This window comes from Argopecten irradians, chromosome 5 (assembly GCF_041381155.1).
Source record: "Argopecten irradians isolate NY chromosome 5, Ai_NY, whole genome shotgun sequence".
Lineage (NCBI taxonomy): Eukaryota > Metazoa > Mollusca > Bivalvia > Pectinida > Pectinidae > Argopecten > Argopecten irradians.
Window position 1 is genome coordinate 40,577,190 of NC_091138.1, and position 17,027 is coordinate 40,594,216.

At 37.3% G+C, this 17,027-nt stretch overlaps 2 protein-coding genes across 4 annotated transcripts in view; one reads left to right on the forward strand and one right to left on the reverse strand.

The window, feature by feature from the left end:
* LOC138323854 (exportin-6-like) overlaps nt 1-17,027 on the forward strand; it is a 603,808-nt gene that overhangs the window by 373,304 nt on the left and 213,477 nt on the right. The gene's annotated exons all lie outside the window — the stretch shown is intronic.
* Nucleotides 1-17,027, reverse strand: part of LOC138323852 (calcium-dependent protein kinase C-like) — a 156,000-nt gene that overhangs the window by 8,270 nt on the left and 130,703 nt on the right. The window lies entirely within an intron of this gene.

The window sequence follows — 17,027 nt, forward strand, 5'->3', positions numbered from 1 at the left end:
GCTTTAGCTGTATCCACAGAGTTTATATGTTGAAACATTGATACCTTGCATAAAAATACATTTTGTATTCATAATTCTCCACTTTTGATATTATAGAGTTATCTACCCTTGCAGGCAGGTATATTGATTGTGATGTGTGTTACAACATCATAATTTTCAGAGAAAACAGTGACAGTTTTTACTTAAAAAAATAATCTCTATCTATCAGCATGGGCAGATAACTCTTTACTAAGCAAAAAAAAGAATATTTTTCTTTCACAATAAGCAAACCATTAAGAAGTCAAAATATGGTACTATTCTACACCTAACAGCAGGCAGGTTGCAATAGGACTATCACCATCCATTTGTATGATGGGTAGAGATAGTAGTTTTCCTGAGTCTTATGTGATCACAGGATAATCAGTTTTGAAATATTTGAACAAAACACTAATATATAAAATGTTTACATAGACTCAATTCCATATGTAAGTTGGTTGATTTCAGTCAAAAACCTAAAACCTCCATGAAATATGATTATGATATCACAATGATTAAGTGGAGCGTTGCTGACTAGACATAGACGTCCATAAGGTATATCATGTCATCATTCTGTTGTTGACCGGTCAGACTTAAGACTGATCCCCAGACAAAATGGTGTCGCATTCCCTCATTACTTCAACCCTGTCTTTATATTGTCTGGTTTATAGGATGATTTTCTCTAATCATCTGTTTCTCTAGCTCGTCAAAAGTCACCAGATATAAACATATCAGTTGTGTGTATAATAACAATTGGTTTCACTTTCCATACCCGTAGGATAAGCTGGAGATCTAACAACATCTCATACAAAACTAACACCAAAGTTTACTGGTATCAAGTGGAATCTGAGGACTAGCAAATAGGAAGGGTGGGTTAATGGGTCAGAGGGATAGTGGGTCAATGTGTCAGAGGGACGGTTGGTCGATGTGCTAGATGGATGGTGGGTCAATGCGTCAGAGGGATGGTAGGTCAATGTGTCAGAGGGATGGTAGGTCAATGTGCCAGAGGGATGGTGAGTCGATGTGTCAGAGACGGTGGGTCAATGTGCCAGAGTGATGGTGAGTTATTGGTGTCAGAGGGATGGTGGGTCAATGTGTCAGATGGATGGTGGGTCAATGTGTCAGAGGGACGGTTGGTCGATGTGCCAGATGGACAGTGGGTCAATGCGTCAGAGGGATGGTGGGTCAATGTGTCAGAGGGATGGTAGGTCAATGTGCCAGAGGGATGGTGAGTCGATGTGTCAGAGACGGTGGGTCAATGTGTCAGAGTGATGGTGAGTTATTGGTGTCAGAGGGATGGTGGGTCAATGTGTCAGAGTGATGGTGGGTCAATGTGCCAGAGGAATGGTGGGTTAAAGTGTCAGAGGGATGGTGGGTCAATGTGTTAGAGGGATGGTGAGTCAATGTGTCAGAGGGATAGTGGGTCAATGTGTCAGAGAGATGGTGGGTCAATGTGTCAGAGGGATGGTGCGTCAATGTGTCAGATGGATGATGAATCAATGTGTCAGAGGGATGGTGGGTCAATGGGTCAGAGGGATGGTGGGTCATTGTGTCAGAGGAACGGTGGGTCAATGTGTCAGAGGGATGGTTGTCAATTTGTCAGAGGGATGGTGGGTCAATTTGTCAGAGGGATTGTGAGTCGATGTGTCAGAGGAATGGTGGGTCAATTGGTCAGAGGGATGGTAGGTCAATGTGTGGGCGGGATGGTGAGTTGATGTGTCAGAGGGATGGTGGGTCAATGTGTCAGAAGGATGGTGAGTCAATGTGTCAGAGGAATGGTGGGTCAATGTGTCAGAGGGATGGTGGGTCAATGTGTCAGAGGGATGGTGGGTCAATTTGTCAGAGGGATTGTGAGTCAATGTGTCAGAGGAATGGTAGGTCAATGTGTGTGCCGGATTGTGAGTCAATGTGTCAGAGTGTCAGAGGGATGGTGAGTCAATGTGTCAGAGGGATGGTGGGTCAATGTGTCAGCGGGATGGTGAGTGATGTGTCAGAGGGAATGGTGGGTCAATTTGTCAGAGGGATTGTGAGTCAATGTGTCAGAGGAATGGTAGGTCAATGTGTGTGCCGGATTGTGAGTCAATGTGTCAGAGGGAGGATGAGTCAATGTGTCAGAAGGATAGTTAGTCTATGTGTCAGAGGGATGGTGAGTTGATGTGTCAGAGGGATGGCGGGTCAATGGGTCAGAGGGATGGTAAGTCAATGTGTCAGAGGGATGGTAAGTCAATGTGTCAGAGGGATGGTGGGTCAATATGTAAGAGTGATGGTAGGTCAATATGTCAGAGGGATGGTGGGTCAATATGTCAGAAGGGTGATGGGTCAATGTGTCAGAGGGATGGTTTGTCAATGTGTCAGAGGGATGGTGGGTCAATGACTAGAGGGATCTATGGAAACCATTACCAGTTAATCTCCAAAATACTTTATCAATACCCAATCATTCCCGGCATTATTAAAAATTCTCTCTCCTTGAATCCAGTAGTGTTGAGTGTGATATATAATTTCCTTGTGAAAGAAATGCTATCTGTGTGAATGTCAATATGATATTATCGTTATAAACAATGATAAGTAATTTTCTGTAATCAATATATAGGCAGCTATTACTGTAGTACTGTAGAGAATTCATCATTACACTTACTTCGATTGAAAAATGAATTAATAATCAAATTTGATTGTGCTAAAATTTGTCCATTTATAGTCATACAATCAACAACTACTGTCAAGAGGAGATAACTCTACAAAATAGAATGATTTATTATGGATGTCAAAACACTGATCCCAAGCAAGTACCTTGTTGTTTGGATGTTTGTCACTCAGCTGGAGAATGGCAACAAAAACAAACATTTTGATGAATCAGATGGAAACAAAAAATTTAATCTTAAAATTGAATTTTGATGTATTAAGAGTAAAAATTCTGTAGTTGGTCTACAGAAATTATTTTGAAAAGCCTCTGACAACATGACTGATTAAGACTTCCATTTTACTGAAATTCTCCCGCTGATAGCCAGCATGTATCGCTGATGATAGAACCTTTTATCAATCAAAATGTATTTACCATTCAATGAAGAATAAATTATATTTCCCATGTGACCGCTGTTGTTAATTGGTTATTGATACTTTCTACATTTTTTTTGAGACAAGAGTTAGGGTAAGATTGCAGGCCTGACACTGACGAACTTGAGACTCTGGTTTATCCATGTATCACATCGTCTGATTCATGTGAAATTGTCACGTCTAATGCTGGTGTATCATGTCTAAGCTCGACTTATCTAAACCCGACTTATCTTCATCCGTATTCATCTGTTTTTATGGAATAAAAATAGCCTCTGCGTGCAGCACTCATCTAACATTCAAGTTTTATCAGACAGAATAAATGTTCTTTTAATTCAGATATCAACATCTTCATTAATACCTACATTGATTTTTATTCTTTTTATATTGTTGATATATATGACATATTATTTAACACATAATCTGTCCGATATCCAGTAAATCTGACTTCAACCTGCACAACAGTGCGATAAGGCCATCGGACACAAGGAAGAGTAGATAGCAGAAGAAATTTCTACAAAGTAAACCATAAGTCAATTTGCAAAAGAAAACAGTAAGGAAACTAACACAGTTTTAATATTTTGCAGTCTGCATTTAATTCAAAGTAAGTGAAATTGAATCCTATAAAAGGGGCACTTATAGGGAAGGAGGAGCTAACTGGGTCAAATATGGTAGATATTTCTGGTAACACCCTTTGTAGAAGATATGGTCGGAGGGCCAGTTGCTAAGTACTAGTGGTGGATTGGTTGTTTTTCTCAGGGAACTACAGCTACACTTGTCACATCCTCCTTTAATTAACCACATCTGTATAAAGACCACCTGCTTAATAAGACCATTTTCTAAGGGTCGCAAAGGGTCAATTTCAGATCAATTTGACATGTGTATGAAGAGCATTTTGCTAAAAAGACCGTTTTTGCTTTGCCCCATTGGGTGGTCTTTATAGACAGGTTTTTTAACAGTTAATTTGTTCATAGGGTGAAAAAAAGAGAAAAAAACCAACAAAATCTTATTTCAAGGCCTGGAAACTGATTAGTAATTGTGATATTTCTAATTAACTTGATCTCCTAATGTACCTGGTAAAGTCATTATTATATTTAATGCACACATCTACATTGTCCAGGTTACAGAGAAGGTTTGTCAATCTGTTATCGAGTCAGATACGTCTTGATCGGAGTTGGATTAGTTACACTAGTGTCAATACCCGGACATGGATTCAATGTATTCTGTTGATTCTTCGGATTGGATTGAAGGACAAGGATTGGTGCTGACCCCACTGGACAAGTAATAACCATTCCAGGCCGGCGCTAACATATATTCTGAGTAAACATATGTGACAAGTTTGGAGTACTGGCTACAATCTTCTGATTGGCTTGGCAGTTATTCTCTCTGGCTACATCATTACTATTATGAAAAGTGTAAAATCCCTTTCATTCCACTATAACTGTGAAATGTAACATTGTTCAGAAATTTCAGTCCCCTTGTTAGTTTTATACAATCATTTATTGCTTTATATATATAATATTATTAGACAATTATTATTTTAAAAAAACTGTATATATATATAGAGAGAGAGGTATTCAATAAATGAAACAATGCTATAAATTTTGTTACTGAATTAGTTGGTTTGTCAATGCTAACTGAAATCTAATGGTCATTGCAATGATTTTCTTAGATGATTAGGACAATGCTACCACAATATATGTGGTTTAGATTATATCTTTCATTTCAGAATAAAATAAAACTAAAGGTCTTTCTACAAATTCTTGTCATAAACCAATGTGTGTACCTATCCTTGTATTCTAATTGTTACAGTGCTTTAAGTGAACTTCTAATCCTAGCTTTGTGAACAGCTATGTTTTTATTTTAGTAGCTGTAGAGATGATCGTCCTGACAACTAATACCATATTCACCCCAATTAGCACCCCTAAAAGCACCCCCACCTATTCTGAAGAAGTTGAAGTTAAAGAAATGAAAGCTCCCCCCTCCGGATCCTGTGGATGTAACGATGATTTACAACTGTGTGATGCCAATAACATTGGCTTTGTGTCCCAATATTACATGAACTTTATTCATTCGCATGTTACAAATAATGTGTCACAAAGGAAGTTAATTAAACTGATTAATTAATTTCCTTTACACATTTCTACTTCAAATGACCTATCAATTAAAGAAAACAGAGACTTATACATATTGATAATATATGTGGTTTTATTCAGTGTTAATATTGGTAATGTGGAGAGGACATTAATAGTAACTGACTGAGGACAATATCCTGTTATATCGACCTTTCCCAGTCTCTCGAGTATAAACATATAGAATTCTTCGCCAATCATCACATACACCCAAGGCATGAAACCTTAGATGTTTCAACAAAGACACATATTATGTTAGCACTATACCTATAAATGCTTTCTCGACCATAGGTATCTCCATTCACTCACATAATATATATAGATAAATATTAACTTAGATAAAACAATATCAATTTATGAACATAATAATTAATGGCATATATTCAAATGCTGTAATTGTTCAATTTGAATATAGAGAAATTCTGAGTTCTAACCATGTGATCAGGTTTGTGACCTTTTAATACATCAATTTGTCGCTCTATATACACAGGAGATACACATTTTTTTACAATCCCATCCCTTATGCATACAAACCACAGTGTCAAGCTAGGTAACAATGCTAACAACATATTGTTTCCATGGTAACAGACCCTTTTGAACAACGGTGGAGACAAACACTTTCTTAAACCTTAATACACATATTATATATCTAGAAAACTCTACCATATAAACATGGGAAAACTACTACAAAATATTTCTGTATGAAAATATAAAAAAAAATGTTCATCATAAGTGCATGGCACAAAACAAATACGTTTTCATTCGCCATATTATCATAGCAAACATCACATCATCACTTGAGTAAGGGAGATAATTTCATCCATGAATAGGGGAAGTAACTCTTAGTAAGGGAGATAAGCTCATCCATGGATAAGGGAAGTAACTCTTAGTAAGGGAGATAAGTTCATCCATGGATAAGGGAAGTAACTCCTTGACATCCCCCCCCCCTTTCAGATTGATTTTTTAATAATGGATATGGGTATAAAAAACGATAATATTTATTCATCAGAATTTAGATAGCATATTTAATATGTGTAAATCAATATGTGATTAATCAATAAGTGATTCTTACGAAGTTATTTAGTCATATTTCATTAACAAATAATGTTTTCTCTATACATCAAAAGTAATTGAAAGTCAGTTATTCAAGTGGTACCATGTAAGATCATTGAATAATTTAGAATGTTCCAAAAATTAATTACCATACCTTATAGTAAAATCAATTTGGTGGGACCAGTTGAATGAGTGAACCTATTTTGTGAAAAACTATATAGAAATGCTGCTGATTTATGCATACAAACTTGATAAAGCTATGCTAAAGAAACAAATGAAGATAGGTATATACAGAGCTGCAAGTACTGTGGTAGAAATCTATTTATCAAAGGTCTTTCAGACAAAAGTTCCCTCAAGACCTTCACATGCAATAACGGACAGGTTTACTCCAGACCCATTTGGATATATAAGATTATTAAATGCACCCTTGACATGCAATTAAGCTTGTTAGTTACCGATATAACTTGTAAGTGTACAAATAATTAATTAATAAACAATAAATTGAAATCAAATCCATCCATCATACTTTCAGTTTTATTGTATTAACAAAAGTTTTCATTACAGTTCTTGCAAATGTATCATTTGAGCATTCAAACGGTACATGCCATTTTATTTCTTAACAAACTTTCAATTATTGACAAATAATATTCATATTCTTCATTCATAAATGTTTTTAGAAGCAAAATATATATAATATATAAAGTTTCTTAATCTTTTAGCAATTTAGAGTTATCCACCTTGTGAAACACATAGTAGATGCATGTGAAAATGACATCACTTTCTCATGAAATCAAACCTACTTACATACTTACAAGAGAAGACAACTCAGTTTAATAAAAAGTTTAGTGATTATTTATTGAAACAAATTTTAGCACCGCCATTGACCATATATTAAAAGGCAGAAATCTGCCAGTATCTGAGACTACAAATCATTAAATACAACAAAACAATTGTTCTTATTCTCCTTCAACATGCACTTAAATTAACTATCACCATTTTAGGACATGAACTGTCACCATATAAGGGCAGAAACAATTATAATAATTTGAGCATTGATACTAGGCTGAGTCATTTTTGACTTCCACCAATATCCCATATTAGGGCATATGTATACATCACAGGCACCGATCACTTGGATTAAATCACATGTCATACGAAAAAACAAACCCACATATTTACTTACAAAACACTTGTTCTAAATACTATATGCCATGGAAGTGTATATTCCACTACAGGTGAAATTCCTCTCAGGCGCTGGCTTATAAGAACCACACCATGGCCAAATTGAAATGCACAATTGCAAAACGAGAATAAGGTTTCCCTACGGGGTTTGGTCACAGACAGAAGTTGCATGCTGCCTCCGAGTATACAATATATATATAATAATAATTTACATTTAACACGTGTAAATATTATAATCCTTTCACTCCCATTTAGATAATGAGCCATTCAAGCTTTTTAATGCAGAGACTTCAATTTCAATTTTAGGCTCAGCAATATTTTATGGCTATAGAGAAGAAGTAATTGAAGGTAATTATGATATAAAAATAATTCTCAGTTATCTTATATTTTCCAGATATCAGTAGACTATGTACAAAATTATATACAATTGTCAAACACATTACAATATTTTAAACTTTAACTTCGAAATTGACCAATTCTTCTATTTTCCTACTTATATACATCTATAAACAAACACATTTCTATATATTATTTACGATGTAATTTGCTGTTCTATTATCTTTAATTCTACCCCTGTATTTCCTAACGATGTAATTTGCTGTTCTTTTATCTTTTATTCCACCCTTTTATTTGCTAACGATGTAATTTGCTGTTCTTTTAACTTTTATTCCATCCTTGAATTTGCTAATAATGTAATTTACTGTTCTTTTATCTTTTATTCTACCCTTGTATATACTGACGGTGTAATTTGCTATTCTATTATCTTTTATTCCACCCCTGTATTTGCTATTGATGTAATTTGCTGTTCTTTTATTTTTTCATTCCACCTCTGTATTTACTGACAATGTAATTTGCTGTTCTATTATCTTTTTTTCCACCTTTGTATTATTCTCTTAACATTTCACTCTAGCGTACATTGACCAACACGCATTATCATACCACACAAGATGTCCAATCCCATTTCTCAGAACAAATTCAATAAGGCAATCTTATGATTTTTAATTTTCTTGAAAGACATTTCCAAATGCAAGATCATTATCAAAGAAATTACAAATTTCCCTTACAGACACCCTTTTGGCAATGCTAGGAATAATCTACACAAATATATATACATTTTTACCTGAAAGTAACATATTTAAAGACTCTTAAATAGTCACATGCAAAAATAATATCTCTAAGCAATGATTTGCACCCTTAATGCTACAATACAGATATATATATGCTAAATATGACAGCACTATAAACTTTAATAAAGTCATCAAAAACTGTAATTAGAAACTATATATATATATATTCTAGTGAGCTAACCAATCTATCATTTTGATAGCCTGGCTAATTTATTCACCTCTGAAATTTCATAATGAACCCTTCCATAAGAGTTCACTTGTGTATTTAGCTGAACGTATGAGCTAAACTCTCCATAGTACACTAAAATTTTAGTCTGGTTGGAAAAGCTGTATTTTCTGCACCAAACAATCAATTCTGTTTTATTGGAAAATTGATGTTTAGAGAAACTAATGGTAAATAAATAAATATGTGGGTTTTGAGATCCCAAAACAACAGAGGTAAAGTACTTTTTACCGTCGATTAGTCCCACCTTCCGGTAATTATGACGTCACAAAAATCACGTCAAATGACGACGTCATAATCACCAGAAGGTGGGACTAATCGACGGTAAAAAATACTTTACCCACGTAGTTTTGGGAACTCGAAACCTTCGTATTATTTTTTCCAACAATAGGAAATCTGATATAAAGTTTAGATATTGTCTAAAATAATTGAACGCACTTAAATGGAAAACTGACTCCTAATTACCAAATAAAGTCAAATAAAGTTGAAACAATTCACAAAGGGACCAGATATACTTTTTCTATTATGTCCTAGATATCAGATTTCACAGTACCATATTGCAGCCTATAAGTGACAGATCACCAGGTATAACATAGCCATGCCTTGTGCCCGCAAACGCACGTGTACCTATTCAATGCCCGCGCAAAAATCGTAGCATACACAATACAAAATGCAAAGTCACGTGCAGTTTGATTGACAGGTGGTGATCGGTCAATTTATAAATCATGGTTTATTTTCAAAGCATTGGAATAGTGTGTAGGTGGAAAAGTTCCTACGATATATATGTTAATTTACTCCAGTCATTGTACTTGCCGAATCAACAGAAACATTTAAATAAACGAATATCTCTCCCGATATCATAAATCATGGTAACTCATTAACAAAAGGCCTTTTACTGGACATTGGAACTAAATTTATGATTATACACTTCATTGAAAACAAATCTTCCAGGAATAAGCTTTGGAATTACACATCTGTTGTGCTGTTAGATCTTTTCCATATGTGGGGCAAACACCTCCACATGTGGAGCTGAGGGAGAGCTGAGGGAGCTGTTGGGTGGGTAACATGAAAAGGATTATACGGCCCCAGATGGACCATCAGATCACTCACACATTATGGGCTAAGTAATTATAGGTATTTGGCCCGCCATTTTGGTATGATAACTGTCTTGGGAAAGCAGACTGATACAGAATGGGCCGTAAAAGTAACACGTGATTTCTATTCAACTGAATAAATGTTTAACTTAGCCTTTATGGTCCTCGAAATTGTTCATGGTTGAATCCCTCCTTAATATGGCCATTCAACTGTTATTTACAATCTTTCATGGTGATTCTGTATATGGCATCCCTTGAGACATATTTTACAATATGGTCTCCCTTGTCATGGTTGTATTCTTATATGGCTGTTAAACTTAATTACCCCTGAATGTTTAAAATGAACTGCTCTTCAAGTGGTTAACCACGTTGAACCTTATAAACAGCCCACATTAAATGTCACAACAAATTAAGAGATCTACAGCCTTCTTTCTTTCATAAATAGTTTTATAGAAATTTGGATCCCTTTCTATCTTCAAATTAGTCTAGTAATTTGACCTATCCAAACTCAGAATTATTCTAGAATTAGCCTTAATATCTCTCCAGAATTTGCTTTCTATCTCTCCCTGTCTAGTAATAAGCTCTCTTTCTGTCTAGTAATAATCTCTCCCTCTGTCTAGTAATATGGTCTCCCTCTGTCTATAATAATCTCTCCCTCTGTCTAGTAATATGGTCTCCCCTCTGTCTATAATAATCTCTCCCTCTGTCTAGTAATATGGTCTCCCTCTGTCTAATAATAAATCTTCCTCTGTCTAGTAATATGGTCTCCCTCTGTCTAGTAATAAGCTCTCCCTCTATTCAAGTAATATGGTTCTCCCTCTTGTCTATTAATAATCTCTCCCTCTGTCTAGTAATAGGTCTCCCTCTGTCTATAATAATCTCTCCCTCTGTCTAGTTAATATGGTCTCCCTCTGTCTATAAGATAATCTCTCCCTCTGTCTAGTATGGTCTCCCTCTGTCTATAATAATCTCTCCCTCTGTCTAGTAATATGGTCTCCCTCTGTCTATAATAATCTCTCCCTCTGTCTAGTAATATGGTCTCCCTCTGTCTATAATAATCTCTCCCTCTATCTAGTAATATGGTCTCCCTCTGTCTATAATAATCTCTCCCTCTATCTAGTAATATGGGTCTCCCTCTGTCTATAATAATCTCTCCCTCTGTCTAGTAATATGGTCTCCCTCTGTCTATAATAATAATAATCTCTCCCTCTGTCTAGTAATATGGTCTCCCTCTGTCTATAATAATCTCTCCCTCTGTCTAGTAATATGGTCTCCCTCTGTCTATAATAATCTCTCCCTCTGTCTAGTAATATGGTCTCCCTCTGTCTATAATAAGCTCTCCCTCTGTCTAGTAATATGGTCTCCCTCTGTCTATAATAATCTCTCCCTCTGTCTAGTAATATGGTCTCCCTCTGTCTATAATAATCTCTCCCTCTGTCTATAATAATCTCTCCCTCTGTCTATAATAATCTCTCCCTCTGTCTAGTAATATGGTCTCCCTCTGTCTATAATAATCTCTCCCTCTGTCTAGTAATATGGTCTCCCTCTGTCTATAATAATCTCTCCCTCTGTCTAGTAATATGGTCTCCCTCTGTCTATAATAATCTCTCCCTCTGTCTAGTAATATGGTCTCCCTCTGTTCTATAATAAGCTCTCCCTCTGTCTAGTAATATGGGTCTCCCTCTGTCTATAATAATCTCTCCCTCTGTCTAGTAATATGGTCTCCCTCTGTCTATAATAATCTCTCCCTCTGTCTAGTAATATGGTCTCCCTCTGTCTAGTAATATGGTCTCCCTCTGTCTATAATAATCTCTCCCTCTGTCTAGTAATATGGTCTCCCTCTGTCTATAATAATCTCTCCCTCTGTCTAGTAATATGGTCTCCCTCTGTCTATAATAATCTCTCCCTCTGTCTAGTAATATGGTCTCCCTCTGTCTATAATAATCTCTCCCTCTGTCTAGTAATATGGTCTCCCTCTGTCTATAATAATCTCTCCCTCTGTCTAGTAATATGGTCTCCCTCTGTCTATAATAAGCTCTCCCTCTATCTCCCGCCTGTCTATAATAATCTCTCCCGCTGTCCTAGTAATATGGTCTCCCTCTGTCTATAATAATGGCACTCCCTCTGTCTAGTAATATGGTCTCCCTCTGTCTATTTATATGGTCTCTCTCCCTCTGTCTATAAGTAATATGGTCTCCCTCCTGTCTAGTAATATGGTCTCTCTCCCTCTGTCCCCTCTCTAGTAATATGGTCTCCCTCTGTCTATAATAATCTCTCCCTCTGTCTAGTAATATGGTCTCCCTCTGTCTATAATATCTAGTAATATGTCTCTCTGTCTAAAATAAATCTCTCCTCTGTCTAGTAATATGGTCTCCCTTCTGTCTATAATAATCTCTCCCTCTGTCTAGTAATATGGTCTCCCTCTGTCTATAATAACTCTCTCCCTCTGTCTAGTAATATGGGTCACATGGCCCTCTGTCTATAATAAGCTCTCCCTCTGTCTAGTAATATGGTCTCCCTCTGTCTATAATAATCTCTCCCTCTGTCTAGTAATATGGGTCTCCCTCTGTCTATAATATCTCTCCCCTGTCAAGTATATGGTCTCCCTCCGTCTATAATAATCTCTCCCTCTGTCTAGTAATATGGTCTCCCTCTGTCTATAATAATCTCTCCCTCTGTCTAGTAATATGGTCTCCCTCTGTCTATAATAATCACTCTCCCTCTGTCTAGTAATATGGTCTCTCTCTATAATAAGCCTCTGTCTAGTAATAATCTCTCCCTCTGTCTAGTAATATGGTCTCCCTCTGTCTATAATAATCTCTCCCTCTGTCTAGTAATATGGTCTCCCTCTGTCTATAATAATCTCTCCCTCTGTCTAGTAATATGGTCTCCCTCTGTCTATAATAATCTCTCCCTCTGTCTAGTAATATGGTCTCCCTCTGTCTATAATAATCTCTCCCTCTGTCTAGTAATATGGTCTCCCTCTGTCTATAATAATCTCTCCCTCTGTCTAGTAATATGGTCTCCCTCTGTCTATAATAATCTCTCCCGCTGTCTAGTAATATGGTCTCCCTCTGTCTATAATAATCTCTCCCTCTGTCTAGTAATATGGTCTCCCTCTGTCTATAATAATCTCTCCCTCTGTCTAGTAATATGGTCTCCCTCTGTCTATAATAATCTCTCCCTCTGTCTAGTAATATGGTCTCCCTCTGTCTATAATAATCTCTCCCTCTGTCTAGTAATATGGTCTCCCTCTGTCTATAATAATCTCTCCCCTCTATCTAGTAATATGGTCTCCCTCTGTCTATAATAATCTCTCCCTCTGTCTAGTAATATGGTCTCCCTCTGTCTATAATAATCTCTCCCTCTGTCTAGTAATAATGGTCTCCCTCTGTCTATAATAAATCTCTCCCTCTGTCTAGTAATATGGTCTCCCTCTGTCTAGGAATAATCTCTCCCTCTGTCTAGTAATATGGTCTCCCTCTGTCTAGTAATATGGTCTCCCGCTGTCTATAATAATCTCTCCCTCCTAGTCTAGTAATATGGTCTCCCTCTGTCTATAATAATCTCTCCCTCTGTCTAGTAATATGGTCTCCCTCTGTCTATAATAATCTCTCCCTCTGTCTATAATAATCTCTCCCTCTGTCTAGTAATATGGTCTCCCTCTGTCTATAATAATCTCTCCCTCAGCTAGTAATATGGTCCCCTCTGTCTATAAATAATCTCTCCCTCTGTCTAGTAATATGGTCTCCCCTCTGTCTATAATAATCTCTCTCCCTCTGTCTAGTAATATGGTCTCCTCTGTCTATAATAATCTCTCCCTCTTATCTAGTAATATGGTCTCCCTCTGTCTATAATAATCTCTCCCTCTGTCTAGTAATATGGTCTCACTCTGTCTATAATAATCTCTCCCTCTATCTAGTAATATGGTCTCCCTCTGTCTATAATAATCTCTCCCTCTGTCTATAACATGGGCTCCCTCTGTCTATAATAAAGCTCTCCCACTGTAATATGGTCTCCCTCTGTCTATAATAATCTCTCCCTCTATCTAGTAATATGGTCTCCCTCTGTCTATAATAATCTCTCCCTCTGTCTATAATAATCTCTCCCTCTGTCTAGTAATAATCTCTCCCTCTGTCTAGTAATATGGTCTCCCTCTGTCTATAATAATCTCTCCCTCTGTCTAGTAATATGGTCTCCCTCTGTCTATAATAATCTCTCCCTCTGTCTAGTAATATGGTCTCCCTCTGTCTATAATAATCTCTCCCTCTGTCTATAATAATCTCTCCCTCTGTCTAGTAATATGGTCTCCCTCTGTCCCCTATAAAAAATCTCTCCCTCTGTCTAGTAATATGGTCTCACCCTCTGTCTATAATAATCTCTCCCTCTGTCTAGTAATATGGTCTCCCTCTGTCTATAATAATCTCTCCCTCTGTCTAGTAATATGGTCTCCCTCTGTCTATAATAATCTCTCCCTCTGTCTAGTAATATGGTCTCCCTCTGTCTATAATAATCTCTCCCTCTGTCTATAATAATCTCTCCCTCTGTCTATAATAATCTCTCCCTCTGTCTAGTAATATGGTCTCCCTCTGTCTATAATAATCTCTCCCTCTGTCTAGTAATATGGTCTCCCCTCTGTCTATAATAATCTCTCCCTCTGTCTAGTAATATGGTCTCCCTCTGTCTATAATAATCTCTCCCTCTGTCTAGTAATATGGTCTCCCTCTGTCTATAATAATCTCTCCCTCTATCTAGTAATATGGTCTCCCTCTGTCTATAATAATCTCTCCCTCTGTCTAGTAATATGGTCTCCCTCTGTCTAGTAATAATCTCTCCCTCTGTCTAGTAATATGGTCTCCCTCTGTCTATAATAATCTCTCCCTCTGTCTAGTAATATGGTCTCCCTCTGTCTATAATAATCTCTCCCTCTGTCTAGTAATATGGTCTCCCTCTGTCTATAATAAATAATATGCTCCCTCTGTCTATAATAATCTCTCCCTCTGTCTAGTAATATGGTCTCCCTCTGTCTATAATAATCTCTCCCTCTGTCTAGTAATATGGTCTCCCTCTGTCTATAATAATCTCTCCCTCTGTCTAGTAATATGGTCTCCCCTCTGTCTATAAATAATCTCTCCCTCTGTCTAGTAATATGGTCTCCCTCTGTCTATAATAATCTCTCCCTCTGTCTAGTAATATGGTCTCCCTCTGTCTATAATAATCTCTCCCTCTGTCTAGTAATATGGTCTCCCTCTGTCTATAATAATCTCTCCCTCTCTAGTAATATGGTCTCCCTCTGTCTATAATAATCTCTCCCTCTGTCTAGTAATATGGTCTCCCTCTGTCTATAATAATCTCTCCCTCTGTCTAGTAATATGGTCTCCCTCTGTCTATAATAATCTCTCCCTCTGTCTAGTAATATGGTCTCCCTCTGTCTATAATAATCTCTCCCTCTGTCTAGTAATATGGTCTCCCTCTGTCTATAATAATCTCTCCCTCTGTCTAGTAATATGGTCTCCCTCTGTCTATAATAATCTCTCCCTCTGTCTATAATAATCTCTCCCTCTGTCTAGTAATAAGCTCTCCCTCTGTCTAGTAATATGGTCTCCCTCTGTCTATAATAATCTCTCCCTCTGTCTAGTAATATGGTCTCCCTCTGTCTATAATATCCTCTCCCTCTGTCTAGTAATAATTGGTCCCTCTGTCTATAATAATCTCTCCCTCTATCTAGTAATATCGTCCTCCCTCTGTCTATAAAAAGCTCTCTAGTAATATGTCTCCCTCTGTCTAATAATAAGCTCTCCCTCTGTCTAGTAATAATGGTCTCCGCCTCTGTCTATAATAATCTCTCCCTCTGTCTAGTAATATGGTCCTCCCTCTGTCTATAATAATCTCTCCCTCTGTCCTAGTAATAATCTCTCCCTCTGTCCTATCAGTAATAATCTCTCCCTCTGTCTAGTAATAAATGGTCTCCCCTCTGTCTTAAATGTAATAATCCTCTCCCTCTGTCTAGTAATAGGTCTCCCTCTGTCTATAATATCTCTCCCTCTGTTCTTAGTAAATGTCTCTCCACCCTTATCTATACCATACTAGTATCTGGCTCACTCTGTCTAGTATATAAATCTTCTCCCTCAGTCCAGTAATATGGTCTCCCGATGTCTATAAATGTATCTCTAACCTCTGTCATACAAATAAGGTCCCCCCCCCCCACCCAATCCCCCCCCCCTCCCCCCATTCCCCTTTTCGCCTTTACAATAAGTCATTACAGAATCCTATACTGTACAATATGGCCATCTCCTTTTGTCCATACTGTACAATATTGTCCCATGCCCTTATCCCTTACTGTACAATAAGCCAATCCCTAACTGTACAATATGTGCATCCCTACTGTACAATAAGCCCATCCCTTACTGTATAATAAGCCAATCCCTATCTGTACAATAAGGCCATCCCTTACTGTACAATAAGCCCATCCCTATACTGTACAATAAGCCAATACCTTACTGTACAATAAGCCATCCCTTACTGTACAATAAGCCAATACCTTTACTGTACAATAAGGCCATCCCTTACTGTACTAATAAGGCCAATCCCTTACTGTACAATAATCGGCCATCCCTTACTGTACAATAAGGCCATCCCCTTACTGTACAATATAAGCCCATCCCTTACTGTACAATAAGGCCCATCCCTTACTGTACAATAAGGCCATCCCTTACTGGTACAATAAGCCATCCCTTACTGTACAATAAGCCCATCCCTTACTGTACAATAAGCCCAATCCCTTACTGTACAATAAGCCCATCCCTTACTGTACAATAAGCCCATCCCTTACTGTACAATAAGCCCATCCCTTACTGTACAATAAGCCCATCCCTTACTGTACAATAAGCCAATCCCTTACTGTACAATAAGGCCATCCCTTACTGTACAATAAGGCCATCCCTTACTGTACAATAAGCCCATCCCTTACTGTACAATAAGCCCATCCCTTACTGTACAATAAGCCAATCCCTTACTGTACAATAAGGCCATCCCTTACTGTACAATAAGCCAATCCCTTACTGTACAATAAGGCCATCCCTTACTGTACAATAAGGCCATCCCTTACTGTACAATAAGGCCATCCCTTACTGTACAATAAGCCCATCCCTTA